This window comes from Staurois parvus, unplaced genomic scaffold (assembly GCF_062004578.1).
Source record: "Staurois parvus isolate SC_StPar_1 unplaced genomic scaffold, SC_StPar_1.0 ptg000165l, whole genome shotgun sequence".
NCBI classification, from domain to species: Eukaryota; Metazoa; Chordata; class Amphibia; order Anura; family Ranidae; genus Staurois; species Staurois parvus.
Genome location: NW_028317961.1, coordinates 13,003,608 through 13,021,613, shown reverse-complemented (window position 1 = coordinate 13,021,613; position 18,006 = coordinate 13,003,608).

The window sequence follows — 18,006 nt, the reverse complement described above, 5'->3', positions numbered from 1 at the left end:
ATGGGGTGGGTCTGTGGAACCCTTGGACAAATACTGGGACAGTCCAGTCAAAATGTTACAGTTGCAAGGTATGCAATACAGTAGTGATATTTCATTCATTTTGTATAAGCTACTGAACCCACACTGCAGCCCAACTTCTCAGTGCTTTGTGTTCCCGTCCCTTGCAAGGCCTCTATAGTGTAGCCTTGCCTATGACTACATTTTTGTTTACAAAATATCTTAACACACATCTTAATAAAACATAACATAACATATTGTATATACAAAATAAATAGAGATGAGCGAATCGAAGTAGGCGAAGTGGAATTCGAGTCGAATAATCCGAAAAATAGCCTACTTCGGACGCGCGAATCAAAATTTTTCCTAAAATGGCGGCGGACATGTGCGGCGACGGAGCGGGGATGTCTGGGAAGGCGCGCAGACAAGGCGCGCTGACCCATAATGCATTCCTTAATGACATGTGATCGCATTAGCCAATCAGCAGCCAGCCAGCCAGCACTGTGTAATGGTCGAGCTATAAATAGCGGCCATTTTAGAATTCTTAATTTGCCTCCAGTCATTCAAGAGAGGCAGACCGCTCTGTATTAGGGACAGAGTTAGGGCCACAGAAACGTTACTTGGGGACAGAGAAACGTTACTTAGGGACAGAGAAGCATTACTCAGGGACACGGAATTGTTAATGAGGGCCACAGAATCGTTACTTAGGGCCAAAGAAACGCTAGTTAGGGCCACAGAATTGTTACTCAGGGACAGACAGAATTGTTACTGAGTGCCAGAGAATTGTTACTTAGGGCCACAGAAACGTTAGTTAGGGCCACAGAATTGTTACTCAGGGACAGACACAGAATTGTTACTGAGGGCCACAGAACTGTTACTGAGGGCCACAGAAACGTTAGTTAGGGCCACAGAATTGTTACTCAGGGACAGACACAGAATTGTTACTGAGGGCCACAGAACTGTTACTTAGGGCCACAGAAACGTTAGTTAGGGCCACAGAATTGTTACTCAGGGACAGACACAGAATTGTTACTGAGGGCCACAGAATTGTTACTTAGGGCCACAGAATTGTTACTCAGGGACAGACAGAATTGTTACTGAGTGCCAGAGAATTGTTACTGAGGGCCACATAACCGTTACTTAGGGCCACATAATTGTTACTCAGGGACAGACACAGAATTGTTACTGAGGGACACAGAATTGTTACTGAGGGCCACAACCGTTACTTAGGGCCACAGAATTGTTACTCAGGGACACAGAATTGTTACTGAGGGCCACAGAACCGTTACTTAGGGCCACAGAATTGTTACTCAGGGACAGACACAGAATTGTTACTGAGGGACACAGAATTGTTACTGAGGGCCACAGAAACGTTAATCAGGGACACAGAATTGTTACTGAGGGCCACAGAACCATTACTTAGGGCCACAGAATTGTTACTCAGGGACACAGAATTGTTACTGAGGGCCACAGAACCGTTACTTAGGGCCACAGAATTGTTACTCAGGGACAGACACAGAATTGTTACTGAGGGACACAGAATTGTTACTGAGGGCCACAGAAACGTTAATCAGGGACACAGAATTGTTACTGAGGGCCACAGAACCGTTACTTAGGGCCACATAAAAGTTAATCAGGGACACAGAATTGTTACTGAGGGCCACAGAACCGTTACTTAGGGCCACAGAATTGTTACTCAGGGACAGACACAGAATTGTTACTGAGGGACACAGAATTGTTACTGAGGGCCACAGAACCGTTACTTAGGGCCACAGAAACGTTAATCAGGGACACAGAATTGTTACTGAGGGCCACAGAACCGTTACTTAGGGCCACATAAACGTTAATCAGGGACACAGAATTGTTACTGAGGGCCACAGAACCGTTACTTAGGGCCACAGAATTGTTACTCACGGACAGACACAGAATTGTTTCTTGAGGGACACAGAATTGTTACTGAGGGCCACAGAACCGTTACTTAGGGCCACAGAAACGTTAATCAGGGACACAGAATTGTTACTGAGGGCCACAGAACCGTTACTTAGGGCCACGTAAACGTTAATCAGGGACAGACACAGAATTGTTACTGAGGGACACAGAATTGTTACTGAGGGACACAGAATTGTTACTGAGGGCCACAGAACCGTTACTTAGGGCTACAGAATTGTTACTTAGGGACACAGAATTGTTACTGAGGGCCACAGAACCGTTACTTAGGGCCACAGAATTGTTACTTAGGGCCACATAATTGTTACTCAGGGACAGACAGAATTGTTACTGAGTGCCAGAGAATTGTTACTGAGGGCCACAACCGTTACTTAGGGCCACAGAATTGTTACTCAGGGACACAGAATTGTTACTGAGGGCCACAGAACCGTTACTTAGGGCCACAGAATTGTTACTCAGAGACAGACACAGAATTGTTACTGAGGGACACAGAATTGTTACTGAGGGCCACAGAAACGTTAATCAGGGACACAGAATTGTTACTGAGGGCCACAGAACCGTTACTTAGGGCCACAGAATTGTTACTCAGGGACACAGAATTGTTACTGAGGGCCACAGAACCGTTACTTAGGGCCACAGAATTGTTACTCAGGGACAGACACAGAATTGTTACTGAGGGACACAGAATTGTTACTGAGGGCCACAGAAACGTTAATCAGGGACACAGAATTGTTACTGAGGGCCACAGAACCGTTACTTAGGGCCACATAAAAGTTAATCAGGGACACAGAATTGTTACTGAGGGCCACAGAACCGTTACTTAGGGCCACAGAATTGTTACTCACGGACAGACACAGAATTGTTTCTTGAGGGACACAGAATTGTTACTGAGGGCCACAGAACCGTTACTTAGGGCCACAGAAACGTTAATCAGGGACACAGAATTGTTACTGAGGGCCACAGAACCGTTACTTAGGGCCACGTAAACGTTAATCAGGGACAGACACAGAATTGTTACTGAGGGACACAGAATTGTTACTGAGGGACACAGAATTGTTACTGAGGGCCACAGAACCGTTACTTAGGGCCACAGAATTGTTACTTAGGGACACAGAATAGTTACTGAGGGCCACAGAACCGTTACTTAGGGCCACAGAATTGTTACTCAGGGACACAGAATTGTTACTGAGGGCCACAGAACCGTTACTTAGGGCCACAGAATTGTTACTCAGGGACAGACACAGAATTGTTACTGAGGGACACAGAATTGTTACTGAGGGCCACAGAAACGTTAATCAGGGACACAGAATTGTTACTGAGGGCCACAGAACCGTTACTTAGGGCCACAGAATTGTTACTCAGGGACACAGAATTGTTACTGAGGGCCACAGAACCGTTACTTAGGGCCACAGAATTGTTACTCAGGGACAGACACAGAATTGTTACTGAGGGACACAGAATTGTTACTGAGGGCCACAGAAACGTTAATCAGGGACACAGAATTGTTACTGAGAGCCACAGAACCGTTACTTAGGGCCACATAAAAGTTAATCAGGGACACAGAATTGTTACTGAGGGCCACAGAACCGTTACTTAGGGCCACAGAATTGTTACTCAGGGACAGACACAGAATTGTTACTGAGGGACACAGAATTGTTACTGAGGGCCACAGAACCGTTACTTAGGGCCACAGAAACGTTAATCAGGGACACAGAATTGTTACTGAGGGCCACAGAACCGTTACTTAGGGCCACATAAACGTTAATCAGGGACACAGAATTGTTACTGAGGGCCACAGAACCGTTACTTAGGGCCACAGAATTGTTACTCACGGACAGACACAGAATTGTTTCTTGAGGGACACAGAATTGTTACTGAGGGCCACAGAACCGTTACTTAGGGCCACAGAAACGTTAATCAGGGACACAGAATTGTTACTGAGGGCCACAGAACCGTTACTTAGGGCCACGTAAACGTTAATCAGGGACAGACACAGAATTGTTACTGAGGGACACAGAATTGTTACTGAGGGACACAGAATTGTTACTGAGGGCCACAGAACCGTTACTTAGGGCCACAGAATTGTTACTTAGGGACACAGAATAGTTACTGAGGGCCACAGAACCGTTACTTAGGGCCACAGAATTGTTACTCAGGGACACAGAATTGTTACTGAGGGCCACAGAACCGTTACTTAGGGCCACAGAATTGTTACTCAGGGACAGACACAGAATTGTTACTGAGGGACACAGAATTGTTACTGAGGGCCACAGAAACGTTAATCAGGGACACAGAATTGTTACTCAGGGATACAGAATTGTTACTGAGGGCCACAGAACCGTTACTTAGGGCCACAGAATTGTTACTCAGGGACACAGAATTGTTACTGAGGGCCACTGAACTGTTACTTAGGGCCCAGAATTGTTACTCAGGGACACAGAATTGTTACTGAGGGCCACAGAACTGTTACTTAGGGCCACAGAAAGGTTACTCAGGGACACAGAATTGTTACTGAGGGACACAGAATTGGTACTGAGGGCCACAGGACCGTTACTTAGGGCCACAGAATTGTTACTTAGGGACACAGAATTGTTACTGAGGGCCACAGAACCGTTACTTAGGGCCACAGAATTGTTACTTAGGGACACAGAATTGTTACTGAGGGCCACAGAACCGTTACTTAGGGCCACAGATTTGTTACTTAGGGACACAGAATTGTTACTGAGGGCCACAGAACTGTTACTTAGGGCCACAGAATTGTTACTCGGACAGACACAGAATTGTTACTCAGGGATACAGAATTGTTACTGAGGGCCACAGAACCGTTACTTAGGGCCACAGAATTGTTACTCAGGGACACAGAATTGTTACTGAGGGCAACAGAACTGTTACTTAGGGCCACAGAATTGTTACTCAGGGACACAGAATTGTTACTGAGGGCCACAGAACTGTTACTTAGGGCCAAAGAAAGGTTACTCAGGGACACAGAATTGTTACTGAGGGCCACAGAACTGTTACTTAGGGCCACAGAATTGTTACTCGGACAGACACAGAATTGTTACTCAGGGACACAGAATTGTTACTGAGGGCCACAGAACCGTTACTTAGGGCCACATGAACATTAATCAGGGACACAGAATTGTTACTGAGGGCCACAGAACCGTTACTTAGGGCCACGTAAACGTTAATCAGGGACAGACACAGAATTGTTACTGAGGGCCACAGAATTGTTACTGAGGGCCACAGAATTGTTACTGAGGGCCACAGAACCGTTACTTAGGGCCACAGAATTGTTACTTAGGGACACAGAATTGTTACTGAGGGCCACAGAACCGTTACTTAGGGCCACAGATTTGTTACTTAGGGACACAGAATTGTTACTGAGGGCCAAAGAACTGTTACTTAGGGCCACAGAATTGTTACTCGGACAGACACAGAATTGTTACTCAGGGATACAGAATTGTTACTGAAGGCCACAGAACCGTTACTTAGGGCCACAGAATTGTTACTCAGGGACACAGAATTGTTACTGAGGGCCACAGAACTGTTACTTAGGGCCACAGAATTGTTACTCAGGGACACAGAATTGTTACTGAGGGCCACAGAACTGTTACTTAGGGCCACAGAAAGGTTACTCAGGGACACAGAATTGTTACTGAGGGCCACAGAACTGTTACTTAGGGCCACAGAATTGTTACTCGGACAGACACAGAATTGTTACTCAGGGACACAGAATTGTTACTGAGGGCCACAGAACCGTTACTTAGGGCCACATAAACGTTAATCAGGGACACAGAATTGTTACTGAGGGCCACAGAACCGTTACTTAGGGCCACATAATTGTTACTCAGGGACAGACACAGAATTGTTACTGAGGGACACAGAATTGTTACTGAGGGCCACAGAACCGTTACTTAGGGCCACAGAATTGTTACTCAGGGACAGACACAGAATTGTTACTCAGGGACACAGAATCGTTGAATTAAAGAGTATGTCAGACAACATGCAGAGGAGTGGCAGAGGAGGCAATGTTTTAGGAGCGAGCAGACGTGGCAGCAGAGGAAGGGGTCGAGGCAGCACTATTCGCAGCCAGAGGCCAGTGCTCCCGGTGTCATCCAGCGGTCGTGTCTCCACCGACAACCCTGCCGTCGTCGATTGGTTGGCTCGGTCGTCTTCCTCTTCCCAGGTCACCTCTGACACCTACAGCCAACGGTCGGTGGGTACGTCAGACACAACCGTTAGTTGGCATGGCCCGGGACCAAGCCCACTGAAATCACGTGTCCTCTACCTGCCCCTGTCCTTTGGTGTTCCCTCACCAAGCGAAGTATCGCATGCTGTGGGCTCAGCCCCACTGTACAGTGAGGAAGAGCTAACAGAGGGCGGTCAGGAACGGGGGGAGACATCCGCCTTTTCAGCAGCCAGGCGAAGAAGTAGTGGCGAGGAGAGTGGCTCGGTAGCCGGTCTAGAGACAGGTCTGTCTCCTGACCCACACGCAGCCGAGGGGGCTAGTAGTGAGGCGGAGACCCTAATTGATGATGAGGAGGTTGATCGCACTTGGCAGCCTCGTCGTCATCAGGCAATTTCTTCCGCATCATCAGGAGAAGAGGGTGGCAGCTTGGCAGCGAGCAAAACAGTCGGTGGGTTGCCCAGGAGACAGCAGCAGGGTCGCAGCAGTGTCAGTGGAGCCAAACGGCCACAGAGTAGAGCACCAGCTCCACTGCAGCCTACCACCACGGCCAGTAGTGGTGCCGGTGTGCACGGAGGAAGCAGCAGTCAGCCAGTGAGGAGTATCGGGGGCAAAGTTTCCTACTCGGCGGTGTGGCAATTTTTTGTCAAGCCGCCCGAGGAAGTAAACGTAGCCGTATGTCGACTATGTGGCCAGAAAGTCAAGCGTGGCCAGGGGGCCCATGTTGGGACTACAGCTTTGCGGCAGCATATGCAGCGTCGCCATTTGGTGGCCTGGGAAAACCGTGATAAAGATACGGCGGTTCTGCCCGCCCCAGCCCCCGCTCCATCACCCGCTCCGTTACTTGCTCCGTCACCTGACGTCAATCGCCCTCCATCAGCCAGTCAAGGCTCCAACACCTCTGCTGAGGGGAGTTGTCGCTCGTTGGCATCTTCCGCTCGTTCAGATGCTCCTTCTCCTGCTACTCCTCTTCACGGATTCCGTCAGCAGTCTTTCTTGGAATCTGTTTCCAAGAGACAACAGTTTGCGAGCACGCACCCGACGGTGCAAAAGCTGAACGTCCTCCTGTCCAAGTTGCTGGTGCTGCAGTCCCTCCCTTTCCAAGTGGTGGACTCAGCACCTTTCCGAGAAATGATGGCTTGTGCCGCGCCGCGGTGAAGAGTGCCAAGCCGTCATTTCTTCGCCAAAAAGGCAGTGCCAGCCCTGCATTCACATGTAGAAGAGATGGTGGGCCAGTCTTTGAGCATGTCGGTCTCTGCCAAAGTGCACGGCAGCGCCGACGTGTGGAGCTGTAACTACGGTCAGGGACAGTACATGTCATTTACGGCCCACTGGGTGAACGTGGTGCCGTCACAGCCGCACCAGCAACTTGGACAGGTCACGCCGCTTTTGCCTCCACGTTTGCACGTCCTTGGTCCGGCAAAGATGTCCGCCTCTACCACCTCTTCTTCCGCCGTGTCCTCAGCCGCCACCCCCGTGCCAAGTCCCATTACCCGACCGGCATATCACATGTGCAGGGCGCAACGGTGTCATGCTGTGCTGCACCTGGTATGCCTTGGCGAACGTAGTCACACAGGAGAGGAACTTCTCAGTATAATGAACAGAGAAATCGACAGATGGCTGTCTCCGCGCAAACTCAAAATCGGAACCATGTTGACCGACAACGGAAAGAACATGTTGTCTGCTCTGCGTCAAGGAAGGTTGTGCCATGCGCCATGCATGGCTCACGTGTTCAATCTGGTTGTCAAGCGGTTTCTAAAATCCACCATCCCACTGCAAGACATCCTTAAAATGTCACGTAAACTTTGCATGCATTTCAGCCATTCCTACACCGCAAAGCACACCCTCCTTGAGCTGCAGCGGCAGAACGGAATTGCACAGCATCGCCTGATCTGCGACATTGCAACAAGGTGGAATTCAACCCTACACATGTTAGACCGCCTTTACGAACAGCGAAAGGCCATCACCGATTTCCTGATGTTACAAGCGGATAAAGGTACTCCCCTGTGTAACTTTGATGTCAGCCATTGGCAGCTCATGCGTGACACCTGCCGCTTGCTCAGGCCCTTTGAGGAAGCCACGCTATTCGTGAGTCGGCAGGACTATGGGATGAACGACGTCATTCCTCTGTTGCACGTCCTGGAACAAATGCTGTTAACAATGGCTGGTCAGGGTGCGGTAGACGTGGCGCACAGATCTCAACGCCACATGACCCCTGTGGGGGCAGGACAGGAAGAAGAGGAGGAGGTAGAGGAGGACATTTGTGCTCAGGAATTATTGAGTGAAATGGGTGGTTTTTCCACTCAGCGGACAGGAGTGGAGGAGCAGGAGCATCTGGTAGAGGAGGAGGAGGAGACAGAGGACCCAGACGCACCGTGGCAGTATGCTGTGGAGATGGAGGCAGGGAGTCCCTCGCATTCCTTGGCACAAATGGCCCATAGCATGCTCGGTTGCTTGCGTAGCGACAGCCGAATAATAACCATCAGACAGAGGGATGACTTTTGGCTGTCCACCTTGTTGGACCCTCGCTACCGTTCCAAAATGGTGGCCTTTTTCACACCTGCTGAGAGGGAGGCCAAAATAACGTACTATAAAAACCACCTATGTAGTCAGCTGGTCTCTGCCTGTCTGCGCCAACGTCCATCCTCAGACACTGTGGGCCCTGTGCGCTCGCGTTCCGCTGCCATGGCAGCAGGGGAGGGGTGGGGTGGTAGGAGCAGTGGCAGCTCCACCAGCAGCGGCTGCCTCAGTCTGCAGTCGATGATGAGTAGCTTTCTTCACCAGCGCAGTGAGGAAACTACTAACCAGCCGCAGCAGCAGCAGCAGCAGCAGCATCAGGTGGACCTGGAGCAGGACCTCAAACAACAGGCTTAGGCCTACTTGGACAGCACCCTGCCAACCGAGGTAGACAATCCCCTTGACTACTGGGCAACGAAACTTGACCTTTGGCCCCAACTAGCTGAATTTGCCCTTGAAAGGCTGTCATGCCCGGCCAGTAGCGTGGCATCGGAGCGCGTGTTTAGTGCGGCAGGAGGTATTGTAACTCCGCGGAGGACACGACTGTCCACCCAAAGTGTGGAGAGACTCACGTTTGTGAAAATGAATCAGGCGTGGATTAGTCTGGATTTCAAACCACCAGTTCCTGACACAACTGACTAAATCCGCCATGAATCATGCCTCAAACATGTGCCACTTTCAGGTCTCCTCACACACTGCTGGTGTGTTCCATTTTTTGTCATAGGATGCTGGCAGATTACGGGCCTCCCATAGCTGCTGCCAGGCCCCTAATCTGCCATGGGCCCCTATATACCGCCTCCTCATGCTGCTGCCAGGTCCAGAGTCTGTCATGGGTCCCTGTACGGCCTCCCATTGCTGCTGTCTCCATCGCCACACTCTGCCATGTGCCACTTTCAGGTCTCCTCACACTGCTGGTGTGTTGAATTTATTGACATAGGGTGCTGGCAGATTACGGGCCTCCTATAGCTGCTGCCAGGCCCCTAATCTGCCATAGGCCCCTATATACCGCCTCCTCATGCTGCTGCCAGGTCCAGAGTCTCTCATGGGGCCCTGTACGGCCTCCCATTGCTGCTGTCTCCATCGCCACACTCTGCCATGTGCCACTTTCAGGTCTCCTCACACTGCTGGTGTGTTGAATTTTTTGACATAGGGTGCTGGCAGATTACGGGCCTCCTATAGCTGCTGCCAGGCCCCTAATCTGCCATAGGCCCCTATATACCGCCTCCTCATGCTGCTGCCAGGTCCAGAGTCTCTCATGGGTCCCTGTACGGCCTCCCATTGCTGCTGTCTCCATCGCCACACTCTGCCATGTGCCACTTTCAGGTCTCCTCACACACTGCTGGTGTGTTGAATTTTTTGACATAGGGTGCTGGCAGATTACGGGCCTCCCATAGCTGCTGCCAGGCCCCTAATCTGCCATGGGCCCCTATATACCACCTCCTCATGCTGCTGCCAAGTCCAGAGTCTGTCATGGGTCCCTGTACGGCCTCCCATTGCTGCTGTCTCCATCGCCACACTCTGCCATGTGCCACTTTCAGGTCTCCTCACACTGCTGGTGTGTTGAATTTTTTGACATAGGGTGCTGGCAGATTACGGGCCTCCTATAGCTGCTGCCAGGCCCCTAATCTGCCATAGGCCTCTATATACCGCCTCCTCATGCTGCTGCCAAGTCCAGAGTCTGTCATGGGTCCCTGTACGGCCTCCCATTGCTGCTGTCTCCATCGCCACACTCTGCCATGTGCCACTTTCAGGTCTCCTCACAATGCTGGTGTGTTGAATTTTTTAACATAGGGTGCTGGCAGATTACGGGCCTCCTATAGCTGCTGCCAGGCCCCTAATCTGCCATGGGCCCCTATATACCGCCTCCTCATGCTGCTGCCAAGTCCAGAGTCTGTCATGGGTCCCTGTACGGCCTCCCATTGCTGCTGTCTCCATCGCCACACTCTGCCATGTGCCACTTTCAGGTCTCCTCACACACTGCTGGTGTGTTGAATTTTTTGACATAGGGTGCTGGCAGATTATGGGCCTCCCATAGCTGCTGCGAGGCCCCTAATCTGCCATAGGCCCCTATATACCGCCTCCTCATGCTGCTGCCAGGTCCAGAGTCTCTCATGGGTCCCTGTACGGCCTCCCATTGCTGCTGTCTCCATCGCCACACTCTGCCATGTGCCACTTTCAGGTCTCCTCACACACTGCTGGTGTGTTGAATTTTTTGACATAGGGTGCTGGCAGATTACGGGCCTCCCATAGCTGCTGCCAGGCCCCTAATCTGCCATGGGCCCCTATATACCGCCTCCTCATGCTGCTGCCAAGTCCAGAGTCTGTCATGGGTCCCTGTACGGCCTCCCATTGCTGCTGTCTCCATCGCCACACTCTGCCATGTGCCACTTTCAGGTCTCCTCACACTGCTGGTGTGTTGAATTTTTTGACATAGGGTGCTGGCAGATTACGGGCCTCCTATAGCTGCTGCCAGGCCCCTAATCTGCCATAGGCCCCTATATACCGCCTCCTCATGCTGCTGCCAGGTCCAGAGTCTCTCATGGGTCCCTGTACGGCCTCCCATTGCTGCTGTCTCCATCGCCACACTCTGCCATGTGCCACTTTCAGGTCTCCTCACACTGCTGGTGTGTTGAATTTTTTGACATAGGGTGCTGGCAGATTACGGTCCTCCTATAGCTGCTGCCAGGCCCCTAATCTGCCATAGGCCCCTATATACCGCCTCCTCATGCTGCTGCCAGGTCCAGAGTCTCTCATGGGTCCCTGTACGGCCTCCCATTGCTGCTGTCTCCATCGCCACACTCTGCCATGTGCCACTTTCAGGTCTCCTCACACACTGCTGGTGTGTTGAATTTTTTGACATAGGGTGCTGGCAGATTACGGGCCTCCCATAGCTGCTGCCAGGCCCCTAATCTGCCATGGGCCCCTATATACCGCCTCCTCATGCTGCTGCCAAGTCCAGAGTCTGTCATGGGTCCCTGTACGGCCTCCCATTGCTGCTGTCTCCATCGCCACACTCTGCCATGTGCCACTTTCAGGTCTCCTCACACTGCTGGTGTGTTGAATTTTTTGACATAGGGTGCTGGCAGATTACGGGCCTCCTATAGCTGCTGCCAGGCCCCTAATCTGCCATAGGCCCCTATATACCGCCTCCTCATGCTGCTGCCAAGTCCAGAGTCTGTCATGGGTCCCTGTACGGCCTCCCATTGCTGCTGTCTCCATCGCCACACTCTGCCATGTGCCACTTTCAGGTCTCCTCACACACTGCTGGTGTGTTGAATTTTTTGACATAGGGTGCTGGCAGATTACGGGCCTCCTATAGCTGCTGCCAGGCCCCTAATCTGCCATAGGCCCCTATATACCGCCTCCTCATGCTGCTGCCAAGTCCAGAGTCTGTCATGGGTCCCTGTACGGCCTCCCACTGCTGCTGTCTCCATCGCCACACTCTGCCATGTGCCACTTTCAGGTCTCCTCACACTGCTGGTGTGTTGAATTTTTTGACATAGGGTGCTGGCAGATTACGGGCCTCCTATAGCTGCTGCCAGGCCCCTAATCTGCCATGGGCCCCTATATACCGCCTCCTCATGCTGCTGCCAAGTCCAGAGTCTGTCATGGGTCCCTGTACGGCCTCCCATTGCTGCTGTCTCCATCGCCACACTCTGCCATGTGCCACTTTCAGGTCTCCTCACACTGCTGGTGTGTTGAATTTTTTGACATAGGGTGCTGGCAGATTACGGGCCTCCCATAGCTGCTGCCAGGCCCCTAATCTGCCATGGGCCCCTATACCGACTCCTCATGCTGTGACGTTGCAACAAGGTGGAATTCAACCCTACATATGTTAGACCGCCTTTACGAACAGCAAAAGGCCATCACAGATTTCCTGATGTTAAAAGCGGATAAAGGTACTCCCTGTGTAACTTAGATGTCAGCCATTGGCAGCTCATGCGTGACACCTGCGCTTGCTCAGGCCCTTTGAGGAGGCCACGCTATTCGTGAGTCGGCAGGACTATGGGATGAACGACGTCATTCCTCTGTTGCACGTCCTGGAACAAATGCTGTTAACAATGGCTGGTCAGGGTGCGGTAGACGTGGCGCACAGATCTCAACGCCACATGACCCCTGTGGGGGCAGGACAGGAAGAAGAGGAGGAGGTAGAGGAGGACATTGGTGCTCAGGAATTATTGAGTGAAATGGGTGGTTTTTCCACTCAGCGGACAGGAGTGGAGGAGCAGGAGCATCTGGTAGAGGAGGAGGAAGAGGAGACAGAGGACCCAGACGCACCGTGGCAGTATGCTGTGGAGATGGAGGCAGGGAGTCCCTCGCATTCCTTGGCACAAATGGCCCATAGCATGCTCGGTTGCTTGCGTAGCGACAGCCGAATAATAACCATCAGACAGAGGGATGACTTTTGGCTGTCCACCTTGTTGGACCCTCGCTACCGTTCAAAAATGGTGGCCTTTTTCACACCTGCTGAGAGGGAGGCCAAAATAACGTACTATAAAAACCACCTATGTAGTCAGCTGGTCTCTGCCTGTCTGCGCCAACGTCCATCCTCAGACACTGTGGGCCCTGTGCGTTCGCGTTCCGCTGCCATGGCAGCAGGGGAGGGGTGGGGTGGTATGAGCAGTGGCAGCTCCACCAGCAGCGGCTGCCTCAGTCTGCAGTCGATGATGAGTAGCTTTCTTCACCAGCGCAGTGAGGAAACTACTAACCAGCCGCAGCAGCAGCAGCATCAGGTGGACCTGGAGCAGGACCTCAAACAACAGGCTTAGGCCTACTTGGACAGCACCCTGCCAACCGAGGTAGACAATCCCCTTGACTACTGGGCAACGAAACTTGACCTTTGGCCCCAACTAGCTGAATTTGCCCTTGAAAGGCTGTCATGCCCGGCCAGTAGCGTGGCATCGGAGCGCGTGTTTAGTGCGGCAGGAGGTATTGCAACTCCGCGGAGGACACGACTGTCCACCCAAAGTGTGGAGAGACTCACGTTTGTGAAAATGAATCAGGCGTGGATTAGTCTGGATTTCAAACCACCAGTTCCTGACACAACTGACTAAATCCGCCATGAATCATGCCCCAAACATGTGCCACTTTCAGGTCTCCTCACACTGCTGGTGTGTTCCATTTTTTGTCATAGGGTGCTGGCAGATTACGGGCCTCCCATAGCTGCTGCCAGGCCCCTAATCTGCCATGGGCCCCTATACCGCCTCCTCATGCTGCTGCCAGGTCCAGAGTCTCTCATGGGTCCCTGTACGGCCTCCCATTGCTGCTGTCTCCATCGCCACACTCTGCCATGTGCCACTTTCAGGTCTCCTCACACTGCTGGTGTGTTCCATTTTTTGTCATAGGGTGCTGGCAGATTACGGGCCTCCCATAGCTGCTGCCAGGCCCCTAATCTGACATAGGCCCCTATATACCGCCTCCTCATGCTGCTGCCAGGTCCAGAGTCTCTCATGGGTCCCTGTACGGCCTCCCATTGCTGCTGTCTCCATCGCCACACTCTGCCATGTGCCACTTTCAGGTCTCCTCACACACTGCTGGTGTGTTGAATTTTTTGACATAGGGTGCTGGCAGATTACGGGCCTCCCATAGCTGCTGCCAGGCCCCTAATCTGCCATGGGCCCCTATATACCGCCTCCTCATGCTGCTGCTAAGTCCAGAGTCTGTCATGGGTCCCTGTACGGCCTCCCATTGCTGCTGTCTCCATCGCCACACTCTGCCATGTGCCACTTTCAGGTCTCCTCACACTGCTGGTGTGTTGAATTTTTTGACATAGGGTGCTGGCAGATTACGGGCCTCCTATAGCTGCTGCCAGGCCCCTAATCTGCCATAGGCCCCTATATACCGCCTCCTCATGCTGCTGCCAAGTCCAGAGTCTGTCATGGGTCCCTGTACGGCCTCCCATTGCTGCTGTCTCCATCGCCACACTCTGCCATGTGCCACTTTCAGGTCTCCTCACACACTGCTGGTGTGTTGAATTTTTTGACATAGGGTGCTGGCAGATTACGGGCCTCCTATAGCTGCTGCCAGGCCCCTAATCTGCCATAGGCCCCTATATACCGCCTCCTCATGCTGCTGCCAAGTCCAGAGTCTGTCATGGGTCCCTGTACGGCCTCCCATTGCTGCTGTCTCCATCGCCACACTCTGCCATGTGCCACTTTCAGGTCTCCTCACACTGCTGGTGTGTTGAATTTTTTGACATAGGGTGTTGGCAGATTACGGGCCTCCTATAGCTGCTGCCAGGCCCCTAATCTGCCATGGGCCCCTATATACCGCCTCCTCATGCTGCTGCCAAGTCCAGAGTCTGTCATGGGTCCCTGTACGGCCTCCCATTGCTGCTGTCTCCATCACCACACTCTGCCATGTGCCACTTTCAGGTCTCCTCACACTGCTGGTGTGTTGAATTTTTTGACATAGGGTGCTGGCAGATTACGGGCCTCCTATAGCTGCTGCCAGGCCCCTAATCTGCCATAGGCCCCTATATACCGCCTCCTCATGCTGCTGCCAGGTCCAGAGTCTCTCATGGGTCCCTGTACGGCCTCCCATTGCTGCTGTCTCCATCGCCACACTCTGCCATGTGCCACTTTCAGGTCTCCTCACACTGCTGGTGTGTTGAATTTTTTGACATAGGGTGCTGGCAGATTACGGGCCTCCTATAGCTGCTGCCAGGCCCCTAATCTGCCATGGGCCCCTATATACCGCCTCCTCATGCTGCTGCCAGGTCCAGAGTCTCTCATGGGTCTCTGTACGGCCTCCCATTGCTGCTGTCTCCATCGCCACACTCTGCCATGTGCCACTTTCAGGTCTCCTCACACTGCTGGTGTGTTGAATTTTTTGACATAGGGTGCTGGCAGATTACGGGCCTCCTATAGCTGCTGCCAGGCCCCTAATCTGCCATAGGCCCCTATATACCGCCTCCTCATGCTGCTGCCAGGTCCAGAGTCTCTCATGGGTCCCTGTACGGCCTCCCATTGCTGCTGTCTCCATCGCCACACTCTGCCATGTGCCACTTTCAGGTCTCCTCACACACTGCTGGTGTGTTGAATTTTTTGACATAGGGTGCTGGCAGATTACGGGCCTCCCATAGCTTCTGCCAGGCCCCTAATCTGCCATGGGCCCCTATATACCGCCTCCTCATGCTGCTGCCAAGTCCAGAGTCTGTCATGGGTCCCTGTACGGCCTCCCATTGCTGCTGTCTCCATCGCCACACTCTGCCATGTGCCACTTTCAGGTCTCCTCACACTGCTGGTGTGTTGAATTTTTTGACATAGGGTGCTGGCAGATTACGGGCCTCCTATAGCTGCTGCCAGGCCCCTAATCTGCCATAGGCCCCTATATACCGCCTCCTCATGCTGCTGCCAAGTCCAGAGTCTGTCATGGGTCCCTGTACGGCCTCCCATTGCTGCTGTCTCCATCGCCACACTCTGCCATGTGCCACTTTCAGGTCTCCTCACACACTGCTGGTGTGTTGAATTTTTTGACATAGGGTGCTGGCAGATTACGGGCCTCCTATAGCTGCTGCCAGGCCCCTAATCTGCCATAGGCCCCTATATACCGCCTCCTCATGCTGCTGCCAGGTCCAGAGTCTGTCATGGGTCCCTGTACGGCCTCCCATTGCTGCTGTCTCCATCGCCACACTCTGCCATGTGCCACTTTCAGGTCTCCTCACACTGCTGGTGTGTTGAATTTTTTGACATAGGGTGTTGGCAGATTACGGGCCTCCTATAGCTGCTGCCAGGCCCCTAATCTGCCATGGGCCCCTATATACCGCCTCCTCATGCTGCTGCCAAGTCCAGAGTCTGTCATGGGTCCCTGTACGGCCTCCCATTGCTGCTGTCTCCATCGCCACACTCTGCCATGTGCCACTTTCAGGTCTCCTCACACTGCTGGTGTGTTGAATTTTTTGACATAGGGTGCTGGCAGATTACGGGCCTCCCATAGCTGCTGCCAGGCCCCTAATCTGCCATGGGCCCCTATACCGACTCCTCATGCTGTGACGTTGCAACAAGGTGGAATTCAACCCTACATATGTTAGACCGCCTTTACGAACAGCAAAAGGCCATCACAGATTTCCTGATGTTAAAAGCGGATAAAGGTACTCCCTGTGTAACTTAGATGTCAGCCATTGGCAGCTCATGCGTGACACCTGCGCTTGCTCAGGCCCTTTGAGGAGGCCACGCTATTCGTGAGTCGGCAGGACTATGGGATGAACGACGTCATTCCTCTGTTGCACGTCCTGGAACAAATGCTGTTAACAATGGCTGGTCAGGGTGCGGTAGACGTGGCGCACAGATCTCAACGCCACATGACCCCTGTGGGGGCAGGACAGGAAGAAGAGGAGGAGGTAGAGGAGGACATTGGTGCTCAGGAATTATTGAGTGAAATGAATGGTTTTTCCACTCAGCGGACAGGAGTGGAGGAGCAGGAGCATCTGGTAGAGGAGGAGGAAGAGGAGACAGAGGACCCAGACGCACCGTGGCAGTATGCTGTGGAGATGGAGGCAGGGAGTCCCTCGCATTCCTTGGCACAAATGGCCCATAGCATACTCGCTTGCTTGCGTAGCGACAGCCGAATAATAACCATCAGACAGAGGGATGACTTTTGGCTGTCCACCTTGTTGGACCCTCGCTACCGTTCAAAAATGGTGGCCTTTTTCACACCTGCTGAGAGGGAGGCCAAAATAACGTACTATAAAAACCACCTATGTAGTCAGCTGGTCTCTGCCTGTCTGCGCCAACGTCCATCCTCAGACACTGTGGGCCCTGTGCGCTCGCGTTCCGCTGCCATGGCAGCAGGGGAGGGGTGGGGTGGTAGGAGCAGTGGCAGCTCCACCAGCAGCGGCTGCCTCAGTCTGCAGTCGATGATGAGTAGCTTTCTTCACCAGCGCAGTGAGGAAACTACTAACCAGCCGCAGCAGCAGCAGCAGCAGCAGCATCAGGTGGACCTGGAGCAGGACCTCAAACAACAGGCTTAGGCCTACTTGGACAGCACCCTGCCAACCGAGGTAGACAATCCCCTTGACTACTGGGCAACGAAACTTGACCTTTGGCCCCAACTAGCTGAATTTGCCCTTGAAAGGCTGTCATGCCCGGCCAGTAGCGTGGCATCGGAGCGCGTGTTTAGTGCGGCAGGAGGTATTGCAACTCCGCGGAGGACACGACTGTCCACCCAAAGTGTGGAGAGACTCACGTTTTTGAAAATGAATCAGGCGTGGATTAGTCTGGATTTCAAACCACCAGTTCCTGACACAACTGACTAAATCCGCCATGAATCATGCCCCAAACATGTGCCACTTTCAGGTCTCCTCACACTGCTGGTGTGTTCCATTTTTTGTCATAGGGTGCTGGCAGATTACGGGCCTC